The sequence below is a fragment of the Staurois parvus genome, unplaced genomic scaffold (assembly GCF_062004578.1).
Source record: "Staurois parvus isolate SC_StPar_1 unplaced genomic scaffold, SC_StPar_1.0 ptg000068l, whole genome shotgun sequence".
In the NCBI taxonomy this organism is placed as follows: Eukaryota; Metazoa; Chordata; class Amphibia; order Anura; family Ranidae; genus Staurois; species Staurois parvus.
Window position 1 is genome coordinate 2,363,349 of NW_028317864.1, and position 15,812 is coordinate 2,379,160.

The following is a 15,812-nucleotide window of genomic DNA, read 5'->3' on the forward strand; positions in this document are numbered from 1 at the left end:
GCAAAGACCTGGATTCCACCATCAGTTGAGCATTATCCTCCACCATTTGTGATATGAAGTAGTTAGCTCTCATGGAAGATGCGTCGTTTTAGTGAGTCCATGGCAGACAAGAACTATTTTTAAGGGCTTGGCAGCCCACTTTTATTTAACAGAAAGAGAAAGTTCACAAACGAATGATTTCCCACACAGAGGATTTTCTCCAACTTCAATAGAAATCCATACATTGGAAAATGCCAAGCCCCCTGGCTCCTACGTTCACTCAGTTGCAGTACCTCTGCTGGATACTTGGCTCTCTAGCCTTTAGACATAGTGCCCTGCTATAAGGCCTACCTCTTGCGTACGGATGGGGTTCTCCTGACACCCCTACAGGAGCCGACCTGACTTCTGGAACAGAGACCTCTGTCTCTTGGCTTCCGTCTGGGTCCTCTGACCCCTCGATGAGACCTTCTGTCTCCCCCATTGGGAGCAGTCTCCAACTGAGAGTCCTGAGCTATTCTCAGACCCGAGTATACACCTCACACCTGTGTACTCCAGAGTGCAGATTTCTAGCAAAACCCAGACACAGGATTGCATGTTCTGATCCAGAGCTGCAGAATGCAGAGAAAGCCAAATCTGCAGCTGTCTTTCCCCAGAAACACTAGTCTGGAACGTCACATTCACCATAAATGCAAATCCTGTGTCACATTTTCCTATCTTCTCACAGTGACAGAGTCTCGTCCTGTAACAATATTTACTACTGGGGATGCACCGATATGGTTTTTTTATTGGCGAGTATGATTACCAATACTTTTGGTCTAGTACTCGCCGATACTGACACTTTGCAGTTCAACTTGCATGAATGGATGCAAATTACACCACAAAAAATAGCATGCAATTTGAACAGGAATGCGATTCCTGTCCAAATTGCATGCATTTTTTTCACTGCTGTTGTGTGAACCCAGGCTTGGATGGTGCTGACCAATCACATGCCTGAACAGTCATCTCTGCAAGGAGAGGAAATAAAGTTATGGGGATTTCAAATCCCCGCCGCTTTCTCTCCTATCCTATCACTGACACTCAACATGGGATGCCTGCAGGGAGATCAAACAAAAATTTGCAGATAAAGGATACCCCCCTGACCTAGTGGAACAAGCATATCTCAGCTACCTATCAGATACGATTCCCCCATCAAAGCCACAACCATCTCACAATAATAATATCCGTTTCATCACACAGTTCCACTCGAAACACCAAAAAATGGAATCTATCATAAAGAAACACTGGCCTATTCTACACCAAGATCCACATCTCAAACTGGTTATGCCTTCTACCCCCACATTCGTATATAGAAGAGCAACTAATATTAAGAACAAAATTGCACCTAGCAAAATTCCGCCCCTCAGTTCCCTCCCCCCTCCCATCCACAATAGACCGGTACTAATCCCACTCATAGGGATTTTCCGCTGCAATAAACTGCTTTGTCTTACGTGTGCCCATGTGAAGCACGGCCAACGTAATTTCACAACCAATGGGAAAACCTATCCCATCGAAGCCTTTTACAATTGCTCCTCTACATATGTAATACCGTATTTGCCAGCGTATAAAACGACTGGGCGTATAAGACGACCCCCTACTTTTCCTGCTAAAATGTAGTGTTTGGGCTATACTCGCCGTATAAGACTACCCCTCTTCCAATGCACACCAGTGGGAGGAATAGTGCCCCATCATCGGTGTCAGTGGGAGGAATAGTGCCCCATCATTGGTATTAGTGGCAGGAATAGTGCCCCATCATTGGCATTAGTGGCAGGAATAGTGCCCCATCATTAGTGTCAGTGGAGGGAATAGGTGCCCCATCATTGGTATCAGTGGCAGGAATAGTGCCCCATCATTGGTATCAGTGGGAGGAATAGTGCCCCATCATTGATATCAGTGGCAGGAATAGTGCCCCATCATTAGTATCAGTGGGAGGAATAGTGCCCCATCATTAGTATCAGTGGGAGGAATAGTGCCCCATCATTAGTGTCAGTGGGGGGAATAGGTGCCCCATCATTGGTATCAGTGGCAGGAATAGTGCCCCATCATTGGTATCAGTTTGAGGAATAGTGCCCCATCATTGATATCAGTGGCAGGAATAGTGCCCCATCATTAGTATCAGTGGGAGGAATAGTGCCCCATCATTAGTATCAGTGGGAGGAATAGTGCCCCATCATTAGTGTCAGTGGGGGGAATAGGTGCCCCATCATTGGTATCAGTGGCGGGAATAGTGCCCCATCATTAGTATCAGTGGTGGGAATAGTGCCCCATCATTGGTATCAGTGGCAGGAATAGTGCCCCATCATTGGTATCAGTGGGAGGAATAGTGCCCCATCATTGATATCAGTGGCAGGAATAGTGCCCCATCATTAGTATCAGTGGGAGGAATAGTGCCCCATCATTAGTATCAGTGGGAGGAATAGTGCCCCATCATTGGTATCAGTGGGAGGAATAGTGCCCCATCATTGGTATCAGTAGGAGGAATAGTGCCCCATCATTGGTATCAGTGGGAGGAATAGTGCCCCATCATTGGTATCAGTGGGAGGAATAGTGCCCCATCATTGGTATCAGTAGGAGGAATAGTGCTCCATCATTGGTATCAGTGACACCAATGATGGGGCACTATTCCTCCCACTGACACCAATTACACTTGCTGACCCTGTTCTAGTATGGTGCTGCTGCAGCCAGCATATGTGGTTGCAGCAGCACCTCTACACTGAACACTTACCTGCTGCTCCTGCACTCGATTTTCGCGGGGTCGCTCGGCTCCGCCCCCTCGCTGGTGATTGGCCGCCTGTGTGCCTTTCCTGAGCTACAGTTCTGGCGGCCAATCACCGGTGAGGAGGCGGAGCCGAGCAGCCGCGCAAACATCCAGTGGCCAAACTGAAGGAGCAGCCGCGCTTCCTGGACCGGATCGTTGTGGGACCGGAGCCAGGTAAGAAATAGCCCCTGCCCACCCCTGTACTTAGTGTCCCTTCCATTGGAAGGGGGGGGCAGCGGCGGCACCGCGCCGCCCCCCTAAAAAGTGTCAGTATGCCGTATACAGGCGTATAAGACGACCCCCGACTTTTGAGAAGATTTTCAAGGGGTAAAAAGTCGTCTTATACGCCGGAAAATACGCTATATTGTTTGTCCTGCCCTTGCGGCCTTCTGTATGTGGGATGCACTATTAGAAAACTACAAAAAAGATTTGGAGAGCACCGCAGGCTAGTTGATGACGGCATTACCAAACATAGTGTACCTCGCCACTTCTCAGAGTTTCATTCTAAATCTTCTAGCCATCTGCAGTTATGGGTCATTGAGGCCATACCAGATCACCTTTCCCTAGCTGAACGTTTCAAACTATTATGCCAACAGGAGACCTATTGGATCTTCACTTTAGATACCCTTGCACCTAGGGGCCTCAATGAAGAGATCGAGATACATACCATCATTTAATAACTCACCCCCCTACACCTGCTCTACCCTTCATCGTATACACTTTCCCCCTACATTACCTTATCACCATTCCCCTCCCCCCCCCTCCTTCCCCTTCCTCCCTTTTCTTTTTTTCCCCTACCCTCTTCCCCTCACCCCCACCGATAACATAATATTATACATTTAGATATTGTAGTGCTGTAACCCATGACTTTGGTTTTTTTTACTATCATTATTAATAATTATCATTTATCATCATTGTTCAATATATCAGGGCAATGGTCCCTTCATGTGTAATTTAATATCTCGTGTGTAATCAATATTTTTTATTTAATTTCTGATCTTTTATATGCCTTGTTATGTATCCCATGGGCACACATATACACACGCACATTTTTTAACCCTCCCCACCGCATATTAATACCCCCTTATAGATACAGATATGTGGTTTATTAATTTTATATTTAATTTACATGTAATAATATTTTATCTATTCATTTTTATTTTATTTTAGTTTATTTTATTATTTTTATATATATATATATATATATATATATATATATATATATATATATATATATACAGTCATGGCCGAAATTGTTGGCACCCTTGATATTTTTCCTGAAAATCAAGTATTTCACACAAAAAAGGTATTGCATTAACACATGTTTTGCTATACACATGTTTATTCCCTTTGTATGTATTGGAACAAATATAAAACAGAGGCAGAAAAGCAAATATGACATAATGTCACACAAAACCCCAAAAATGGGCTGGACAAAAGTATTGGCACCCTTAACTTAATATTTGGTTGCACACCCTTTGGAAAACATAACTGAAATCAGTCGCTTCCTATAACCATCAATAAGCTTCTGACACCTCTCACCCGGAATTTTGGACCACTCTTCCTTTGCAAACAGCTCCAGGTCTCTCTTATTGGAAGGACACCTTTTCCCAACAGCAATTTTAAGATCTCTCCACAGGTGTTCAATGGGATTTAGATCTGGGCTCATTGCTGGCCACTTCAGAACTCTCCAGCGCTTCTTTGCCATCCATTTCTGAGTGCTTTTTGACGTATGTTTGGGGTCATTGTCCTGCTGGAAGACCCAGGATCTTGGACGCAAACCCAGCTTTCTGACACTGGGCCCTACAGTGCGACCCAAAATCCTTTGGTAATCCTCAGATTTCATGATGCCTTGCACACAGTCAAGGCACCCAGTGCCAGAGGCAGCAAAACAACCCCAAAACATCATTGAACCTCCACCATATTTTACCGTAGGTACTGTGTTTTGTTCTTTGTAGGCCTCATTCCGTTTTCGGTAAACAGTAGAATGATGTGCTTTACCGAAAAGCTCTATCTTGGTCTCATCTGTCCACAAGACGTTTTCCCAGAAGGCTTTTGGCTTACTCAAGTACATTTTGGCAAACTGTAGTCTTGCTTTTTTATGTCTCTGTGTCAGCAGTGGGGTCCTCCTGGGTCTCCTGCCATAGCGTTTCATTTCATTTAAATGTCGACGGATAGTTCGCGCTGACACTGATGCTCCCTGAGCCTGCAGGACAGCTTGAATGTCTTTGGAACATGTTTGGGGCTGCTTATCCACCATCCGGACTATTCTGCGTTGCAATCTTTCATCAATTTTCCTCATCCGTCCACGACCAGGGAGATTAGCTACAGTGCCATGGGTTGCAAACTTCTTGATAATGTTGCGCACTGTGGACAAAGGCAAATCTAGTTCTCTGGAGATGGACTTGTAACCTTGAGATTGTTGATATTTTGCCACAATTTTGGTTCTCAGGTCCTCAGACAGTTCTCGTCTCCTCTTTCTGTTGTCCATGCTTAGTGTGGCACAGACAGACACACAATGCAAAGGTTAAGTGAACGTCTCTCCTTTTTATCTGCTTTCAGGTGTGATTTCTATATTGCCCACACCTGTTACTTGCCCCAGGTGAGTTTACAGGAGCATCACATGCTTGTAACATTCTTATTTATCCGCAGTTGTGAAAGGGTGCCAATACTTTTGTCCAGCCCATTTTTGGAGGTTTGTGTGACATTATGTCGAATTTGCTTTCTTTCCTCCCTTTTTTTGTTTTGTCCCAATACACACAAAGGGAATAAACATGTGTATAGCAAAACATGTGTTAATGCAATACGTTTCGTGAGAAATACATGATTTCCTGGAGAAATATCAAGGGTGCCAACAATTTCGGCCATGACTGTATATATATTTTTTTTTTTATTATTAATTATCTTTTATCAAAATTTTTTTTTTTATTATTAACCACTTGCCGCCCTGCCACTGTAGAAATACGGCGGCAGGGCGGCACGGGCAGGCAAAACCACGTTTTAAAACAGGTGTTTTGTAAACGGGTAAGGGGAGCGAGCGAGGCGCGCCGCCGCCCTACCTGTCCCGCCGATCACAGCCTGTCCTTACCGGCTATCTCCCGGCGATCGGCGGCAATCAGTGACAGAGAGCACAGCTGCAGTAGCTGTGCTTTCTGTCACTTCACTGACAGCTCGAGGACAAGCTGATCAGGACAGAAGAGTTTCACTCTCCAGATCAGCTCTCCCCTGCAGTACACCCCCCCCCCCCCCGTCCCCTAGTAAAACACTCACACAGATAACCCTTCCTTGCAAAATAAACTTAACCCCTTCCTCCCCAGTGCCATTAGTACAGTGTCAGTGTTTTTTTTTTTGCACTGATCACTGTATTGGTGTCACTGGGGATGTCAGTGACCCCAAGTCAGTACCCCCCCAGTGTCAGAATGTCCGCCGCAGTCCCGCTGTCCGGCCATAAGTTGCTGATCGCCGCCATAAGTCGCTGATCGCCGCCATTATTAGTATAAAAAAAACCAAAATCCCAGTATCTTTCCCGCCATTTGTAAACACTATAACTTTCACGTAAACCAATTAATTTACACGTATTGGGTTTTTTTTTTTAGCAAAGACATGTCGCAGAATACATTTTTAAATTTTTTTTTTACTGGACATGTTTTATAGCAAAAAGTCCAAAATATTGTTTTTTTTCCTCAAAATTGTCAGCCTTTTTTTATAGCGCAAAAAATAAAAACCACACAGGCGATCAAATACCACCGAAAGAAAGCTCAATTTGTGGGAAAAAAAGGATGTAAATTTTATTTATGTACCGTATTGCATGACCGCGCAATTGTCCGTTAAACTAGCGCAGCGCTGTATAGCAAAAAAATGGGGTAAATTGCAATATCTATACCATAGTTTTTAGACGCTATAACTGTCACACAAAGCAATCAATATACACTTATTGGGATTTTTTTTTACCAAAAACATGTAGCAGAAAACATTTTGGCCTAAACTTATAACCAACTTTGAGTTTACTATAAATTTTTTGTAGCTGAAAGTAAAAAAATATGGTTTTTCTTCAAAATTTTTGGCCTTTTTTTGTTTATATAAAAAGCGCACAGGTGATCAAATACCACCGAAAGAAAGCTCTATTTGTGTGTAAAAAAGGGCGTAAATTTTGTTTGGGTGCAGCATTGCATGACCGCGCAATTATCAGTTGAATTAGTGCAGCGCCGAGTAGCAAAAAGAGGCCTGGTCATTAACCTCCTCGGCGGTATGATTATTTCTGTTTTTTTGTGCTGAAAGCGGTACCATTTTTTCGCATTGAAATATGTAGTTTTTTATTGTAGGCTGTAATTTTTAATAACTCACTGAAATCTGTCTGAACAAGAGTCTAGTAAACATTCCGGATATGAGAAAACTTGAAACACGAAATCATAAATTATAGTTTAATAAATAATCATAAAAAATAATAATATATTTAATTCAATAATATAATCAAACCAAAAACACTGAAATTTGAAATACAGAGGCAAATTCGCACATCGCTGAGCAAAGTCGCAAAATCGTTTTCAGTGTCCGATGACGAATTTCCCCACGAATCATTATCACTGAATTCTGCAAGTGGTTCTGATTTACTATCGCTGTTCTCTAGCCGGTCTACAACCGCTTTTGACATAAAGGGACGCTTTTTGGATGCCATGGACATTTCTCAGTTTCCAGGCAGAAAGAACAGTCAAAATGCAGGCAGGGCACAGAACACAGCACTAGGGACAAAATGTATGTGAAATGCATTGAAACAGCAATGTTTTACTATATAATAATCATTTTAAAAAAAATGACATTTTTTAAAAATTTCAAATTTGCCGCCGGTTCCGGCGCCCGTACGTCCCGATGTCACAGGGACCGGAACACGGAAGCCGGATGCCGGCATCGGCCGGAGGAGATGGCCGGGGACGCTGCAGGGGACACATCGTGGGAGCGAAGGACAAGGTAAGTGCTGCAGGGACTCCCTGAGCAACGCCGCATGGTAAACCCGAGTGTAGCTCGGGGTTACCGCTCTTGGTACTGAAATTTTACCCCGAGCTACACTCGGGAATACCGCCAAGGAGGTTAAGGGGGGTAAATCCTCTGGAGGTCAAGTGGTTAATTATTTGGTATTTATTTTTCCCCTTCATCATTTTCCCTTGCCCTGTTGTGTTTATATATGTGCCCAAAAATGCTATCTATACATACTAATTCTACCCAACTAGCTACTTATCTTGCTCAGACATTGTTCTTTAGCCCTTCCCCCTTTCCCTCTTCCACATACTCTACATACTTCTCATGTTGCAGCTGTTTATTATTCACAAGTTGTTTTATTATTGTTTACTAGTCCGCTTGTATTATCTGATCCATTAGCCTGCCCCTTTTAGTTGCCCCACGCCCCCTCCATTCCCCTATTTATTGGCCCATTCTAGTGGCCAATCAGGTCTGATGAAAAGGCTGGTTGCCTAGAAAAGCGTCACCGCCCCCTTTGGACGATTCCTAACAACGTATTGACGTCACTTCCGCTCGGCGGACATCTTGGATGCGTCTCAAGCTGGCCCCATCAACCATGCTGATGTGAGAGACCAGCAGCGCCTGCACTGAGCACGGTTCCCTTCTGCACCGCGACTCCCGGTAACTGCGCCTGCCATCCTCGCTCCTTCTGTTGGGATCCGCCTAGAGCGCCAACCATTGGATACACCCTGGCACTGCAGCCATCCGCCTGTGATGTGCAATTTAGATGATGTCCTCCTTCTTATACCTGATGCCTGATGTATACCCACGTCTTTTGAGTTTTTAATATCTTGTGTGCAATAAATTGTTTTTATCGTACTGCACTTAGTCTGGCGCACCTCTCTCTCTTCTCTATTCTCCTCCTCCTATGACAAGCCTGGGTTCACACCGGAGTAGTGAGGAAACTGCATGCGATGTGGACAGGAATTGCAGGAATCTTTGTGGTACAATTTGCATCCATTAATGCAAATGACAACACAAAGTATAGGTTAAAGTGGTTGTAAAGGCGCAAGGTTTTTTACCTTCATACATTCTATGCGCAGCAGTGCCCCCAGCGCCTGAGCCTTACTTGAGCCTCATCACGATGCATCAATGTGAACGACAGCCTCGGCTGTCCCGAGTCTCTGCCTCCTCATTGGCCGATACAGCAAGCATGAGCCATTGACTCCCGCTGCTGTCAATCCCAGCCAGTCAGCCAATGAGGAGAGAGATGGGGCATGGCCAAGCTGCAGCTCCATGTGTGAATGGACACACGGAGCAGCAGCTGCCACCATAGACAGCTGCTTGCTGTGGGGACACCCAACAGGAGGGAGGGGCCAGGAGAGCCCAGGAAGAGGAGGATCCAGGCTGCTCTGTGCAAAACCACTGAACACAGCAGGTAAGTATAGAAATGTTTGTTATTTTCCAAAAAAAAACCCATTACCTTTAGAATCGCTTTAAGGCTTTGGGAGTATTTTCACACGTACTCATGAAAATACTTGGTATTGGCACCGATACAGGTATCGGTGCATCCCTATTTATTACTAATAAAAATTAGAATTTATCCAGATGGGACATACACCCTCATCCAGTTAAAATGTAGAAGGTAAGGATATGAATTATTTGCCATCTTGCCCTTTCTTGTAATGGTGCCCTGCAGTTCACATCTGGGCCTGCACTCTTGACTCAAGAGCAAAGTAGGCTCAGGTGTTATTAAATACCTCCTTCTTCTTCTTCTCTATAATCCCCGCCAACTGTTAGCACAATTTGGCCAGTATCACCAATTGGTGTGGCGCACTTTGCATGGTGCTATCCCCAACTTCTGCTCCATCAATGCCCCACCCCATTAAAAGTGGATGTGGTCAGTAGGGTTCCCCCGGATAGTCTAGACACCTTATGCTAGTGTCACTAGAGATACAACCACCAATGCAGTATAGGCAACCTAATGGAGAGGGATACGTAGGTTGCCTTTGCTGACCTCCTTACAATGCTAGTTGCCTGAGTGTCTTGGCTTAAGTATTTTCGGAGTCACTGACGAGTAAAAATCATGCAGCTAGTGAAGTCAGAGTAAAGTCAGGACTTCTAATCTACATTCTTGTTCCAAATCAGTGACTCGGGAAATATCAAAAACTACTACTACCTGACTTTTAAAAAGGAGGTTTCAGCAATCCCAACCTGGGTATGCTCTCAGCACATATTTCTTTAAACATGTCCCCTGCTGAGTCAGAGCTAGAGCTCCCCAATCAATAGGGAGTGTGAGCTTTGCTGAATGGAGAGCTCTAGCTTTAACACAACATGGGACATGTCTGACCTCGTAAAGAGACCTCTTCTTCTTGACAAAGAGCAAGGATCCTTCTCTGCAGCATGCAGGGATTTTCTACTCAGGCTGCAGCTGCTTTCCAAATGAAACAAACTGTAGTGCACCTATAATGTATTTAGATGACTTAGAATGAAGCTCAATTGGGCTCTAAGAAAACTGCTGTAAATGCAATTTCTATCTTCAGGCTCTCTGCTGACATCCAGGAGATGCAGTGAGCCAATTACAGGAGTGAGGGATGAGGATTCCGGGAAATCCTGTCTGCAAATGGAATCCTGTTCCTGTCCCTATTTGAGATACTCATGATTTCAGACTTGTACCTGTGTAATACTCCCCCTCCATTCTGCTTCAGAGTGCTCTATTTCATCTTATAGGCAAGAACCCAATTTCCTTATTAGGCCACCCATATGGTAAATACATTCCCTAAAAAAAAAACTTCCTAGGCATCTCTCTGGGGTCAGTCACGTGACCAAGCACCTAGAAATTAGTCATATAATTTCAGCAAAAAGGTGTTATTAGACTGACCAGTAACACTTTTATCAAGCTGAATTCATTCTACATGTGGCCAAATAATAAGGGGACACCTGGCCAACACACCAACCTAAATGGCCAAAAGTATGTGGACACCCTTCTAAATGTTTGAGCTCAGAAAGATAATGGTAATGGAACAACATAAAAAGACATTTTAGACAATTTTGTGCTTCAGACCTTTTCTGTTCCAGCATGACGTTTCCCTGTGCACAAAGCCAGATCCAGAAAGACACGGTTTGACAGATTTGGTCTAGAGAAGCTTGAGTAGCCTACATAGATTCCTGACCACAACTCTTCTATTAGACTGCAAGAGCTTGTATTAAATTATTTTGTAACTATATTGTCTCCCTTTATATTTTAAAGCACTGTGAAAATTGTAGGTGCTATATAAATTCTGTATAATAATAATACTAAATACCCTTGGGGTGAATTGGAATGCTGATTTGTAAGCCAGGTCTTCTTGACCAATAGCAGGAGCTGACCTCACAAATGCTCTTTTGACTAAATGGGCACACATTCCCACAAAGTCTTGAAGAAAGCCTTCATAGAAGAGTAGATGCAGTTATAACTGCAAGGCTTGGGGGTAGGAGACACCATATTAATGTCTATGATTGTGGAATGGGATGTCCAAAAACTCTGGTGAACACCAACATTTGGTCATTTTATATTTTTTTAATGACCATTTTGCTACCTGTTAAATGCAAATCAAACTCAAGCCCCAAATTGGATGATCATTTAGTGTTCACTTTGAATGTTGCCCACAGTAAAAGTGGGGTGGAAATAGTCTTTAGCTTTGATCAGCTGTGCAGAAGTCACCCAGCATGAACAGCATTAAATGTGAGCAACCAATGCAGTGACAAGCTGGCCTTACAGCAGGATAATGCTGCAGCCCTATATACTGTGGGAAGGGCATTGCTCTCTGCCCTTGTCCTTCAGCATAGTCTGCACTGATTAAACCCAATGAGTAATCCTAGGACACTGCTAATAAATAGGTATTGAGCGGCCTGACTGTAATTTCTGATCACTGTGCTGGATGACACACTTTCCCTTGGCACCGCGCAAGCTGGGAATTAACTCCTTCTGCCACCAAAGATGTAAGCAGTTAGTGCCTGAGCTAGAGCAGAATTAAATTGATTGTAAAGGCAACATTTTTTTCCTCTGAAATAAAAAGGATGTTATACATACCTGCTCTGTGTGTATTGCACATAGCAGTCCCTTACCTCCTCTACTGGAGTCCCCTGCTGGCGCTGTCCGCTCCTCCTCTCCTCCAAGCCGCATGCCGAGGGGGCACCTGTGCAAGTGTGTTCCTGAGCCTGGCTGTGTGTGTCCATAGACATACACAGCCATGCCCTCCACTCCTTCCTCACCTATGGCTCCTGCTGCTCTCAGAGTCTCCTGTAAGACCAGGAAGAAGGAGCAGCACTGCTGCAGATGGGACAGTGCCGGATCGATCCAGGAGTCAGTTTGGTGTTCAGGGATGGGGGGGGGGGGGGGGGTGAGGGATAAGCAGTAGAGTGTTTTTTACCTTAACGTACAGAATGCATTAAGGTAAAAGAAAACCGCTTAGATTTTAGAACCACTTTAAATCATTACTGAATGACATTTAGATTGTATTATAAGCAACTTCTGTTGTTTGTTTGTTGCATCTCACTGCTGCTGATCTACTTCACCCTCTTTGCAACCACTTCTTGTCTACATGCATGTACTTCAGCGATGGCTGCATTGGATTTCTCAGGGCAGGTTTTATTATGGTAAAAACATAGGGCCATGCCTGTTTCACTGCTTGCCTTCCGAAAGATTTACCCTTCTTCACGACCTGACCATTTTTTGTGCTATACAGGTACCCTTCTGTTTTTTTGTCTTTTTTGCGCTATAAATTACAAAAAAAAACCCTATATTTTTGTAATAAAACATATCCCATAAATATCAAAAATATTTCGCACATAAAAAATGGTTTTAGCTCTTAACAGCTCGTTTAAACGCCACTCTATGTGGAGAGAAGCACAACGATTATGTCAGGAATGGACTTGCCAATAATGGTGGGACTCGCCTGCCTTGTGGGCTGCAGTACCAGGGCTGGCCAGCGGGTGCTCTCAGCAATCAGAGACTCAACCCTGCAGTCAGCCAAAACACCTGAGGCTGATTGCAGGTGTATTTAAGGGATGGCCAGACCTGCAGTCTGTGCCTTGGTGTGTGTTTTTCCATGGGCCCCTGTATCTTGTTACCTGCATTCCTGTTCCTGTTCCTGTCTGACTGATTTGTTGCCGACCCTGCCTGATCCGGACCTCTGCTGACTTCTGTTTCATCCCTGGCTTGTGACCCCGACCATTCTCTGCCTGACCCCCTGTACCTACCTGCCCATTAGTTGCTGTACCCGGCTCGTGACCTGACTACTCTCTGCCTGCTCCTCCTGTACCTACCTGCCCGATTGTTATTGACCCAGCCTGCCTGACTACGCTTGCATTGTATGTACTGTTATCTGTGGGTGGTTTGGTTTGGTTCGTTTGCACTGTGTTATGTTTTAGTATTGCACTGCGTTTATGTATTGTTAGTATTAATAAATTATATTGTTTATAACATATCTGAAGCCTGCGTTTCCCTGCGTCAGTTCACATACCTCTGGTCATACCTGGAGCCCTGACAGATTAGCTGGAGATGTGGTTTGTGTCCAGGAAACTCATTTTGCATCCACTCCAACACCACATTTTTCACATCATAAGTTTCCACATGTTTTTATGTCCAATGGTCCTGATAAAAACCGTGGAAATCGTATAGCAGTCCGGAATTCTGTTGCATTCTCATTACTGTCCCAAGTGTCTGATAACAAAGGTAGATACCTAATTATTGTGTGTGAAATTAACAATATCACTTACAGTTGCAAGAAAAAGTATGTGAACCCCTTGGGATTACGTGGAGTTTTGCATGAATTGGGCATAAAATGTGCTCTGAACGTCATCTAAGTCACAACCATAGAAGAACACAGTCTGCTGAACATAATACTACACAAACATTAGATGTTGCCATGGTTTAATTGCACATAATATGTAAACATTCACAGTGCAGGGAGGAAAAAGTATGTGAACCTTTGGACTTAATAACAGTTTGACCCTCCTTTGGCAGCAATAACCTCAACCAAACGTTTCCTGTAGTTGCAGATCAGACCTGCACAACGATCTGGAGTAATTTTGGACCACTCCTCTTCACAAAACTGTTTCAGTGTGGCAATATTCTTGGGATGTCTGGTGTGAACCGCTCTCTTAAGGTCATGCCACAGCATTTCAATCGGGTTGAGGTCAGGACTCTGACTGGGCCACTCCAGAAGGCGTATTCTGTGCTGTTGCAGCCACTGTTTTGTTGAATTACTTGTATGCTTTGGGTCATTGTCCTGTTGCATCACCCATCCTCTACGGAGCTTCAGTTGGCAGACAGATGGTCGTACGTTTTCCTGCAAAATGTCTTGATAAACTCTGGAATTCATTTTCCCATTAATGACAACAATCCGTCCAGGCCCTGAGGCAGCAAAGCAGCCCCAAACCATGATGCTCCCTCCGTCATGTTTTACAGCGGGGATGAGGTTTTGATGTTGGTGTGCTGTGCCTTTTTTTCTCCACACATAGTATTGAGTGTTCTTCCCAAACAACTCAATCTTGGTTTCATCTGTCCACAGTGTATTTTGCCAGTAGTGCTGTGGAACATCCAGGTGCTCTTTTGCAAACTTCAAACGTGCTATAATATTCCTTTTGGACAGCAATGGCTTCCTCCGTGGTGTCCTCCCATGTACTCCATTCTTGTTTAATGTTTTCCTTATTGTAGATGTGTCAACAAAAATGTTAGCATGTGCCAGAGATTTCTGTAGGTCTTTAGCTGACACTCTGGGATTCTTCTTTACCTCATGCAGCATTCTGCGCTGTGCTCTTGCAGTCATTTTTACAGGACGACCACACCTAGGGAGAGTAGCAACAGTGCTAAACTTTCTCCATTTGTAGACAGTCTGTCTTACTGTGGACACATGAACATCAAGGCTTTTGGAGATACTTTTGTAACCCTTTCCAGCTTCATGCAAGTCAACAATTATTGATCGTAGGTCTTCTGAGAGCTCTTTTCTGCGAGGCATGGCTCACATCAGACAGTACTTCTTGAAACCAGTAAACCCAAAGCAGGTGTGTGTTTTTTAAGGGCAGGACAGCTGTCAGCAACACATCCAATATCATCACACTGATTGGAGTCAAGGTTGGCTCACTCCTGGCTCTAAATAGCTCTGGGAGAAGTCATTAAGCTAGGGGTTCACATACTTTTTCCTCCCTGCACTGTGAATGTTTACATGTTATGTGCAATTAAACCATGGCAACATCTAATGTTTGTGTAGTATTATGTTCAGCAGACTGTGTTCTTCTATTGTTGTGACTTAGATGACGTTCAGAGCACATTTTATGCCCAATTCATGCAAAACTCCACGTAATCCCAAGGGGTTCACATACTTTTTCTTGCAACTGTATACCATAGTCAACCTCTATGCTCCTAATGTGCACCAGATCCATTTCTTCAATTCTCTGCGGAAAAAAGTGGCTAAACTTCAGAAGGGCTTCCTCATATTTTGTGGAGACTTTAACGCTATTATAAACAATTCATTAGATGTTTCCCATCCCTCTCGCAGCCTGAGACACTCTTTAGCCAATGTGCTATCTGAAGCCAATTTGTACAACCCTTGGAGATGTCTACATGCATCTGAAAGACTATACACATTACTCAGCACCCCACAAATCTTACTCGAGAATAGATCTCTTTTTGACGGATGTCCAATTGTTACAAAATGTCTCCAGCGCTGCAATTCACCCTATGACGTGGTCGGATCATGCACCCATCTCACTAAGCATTGAGGAGTCCTTAAAATTTTCTCCAGTGTTTTTATGGCGTAATGATATATCTATGTATTATAACCCTGTTTTTCATTCCACTCTTACTACTGCCTTGCAAGAATAGTTTGATATAAATTCCTCTCCTACGACAAATGTATTTAGTACATGGTGTGCCTAAAAAGCATTTTGTTGAGGTTTACTCTTGAAAATGCCTCTCAAGTGAGGCGGGAAAGGAACAAAAAATTTTTAGACATGGTTGATAGGATAACTAAACTAGAACAACTTCATAAACAATCCTTATCTCCCACTGTATTACAAGAACTCCAAAAGACTAAGCTTGAGC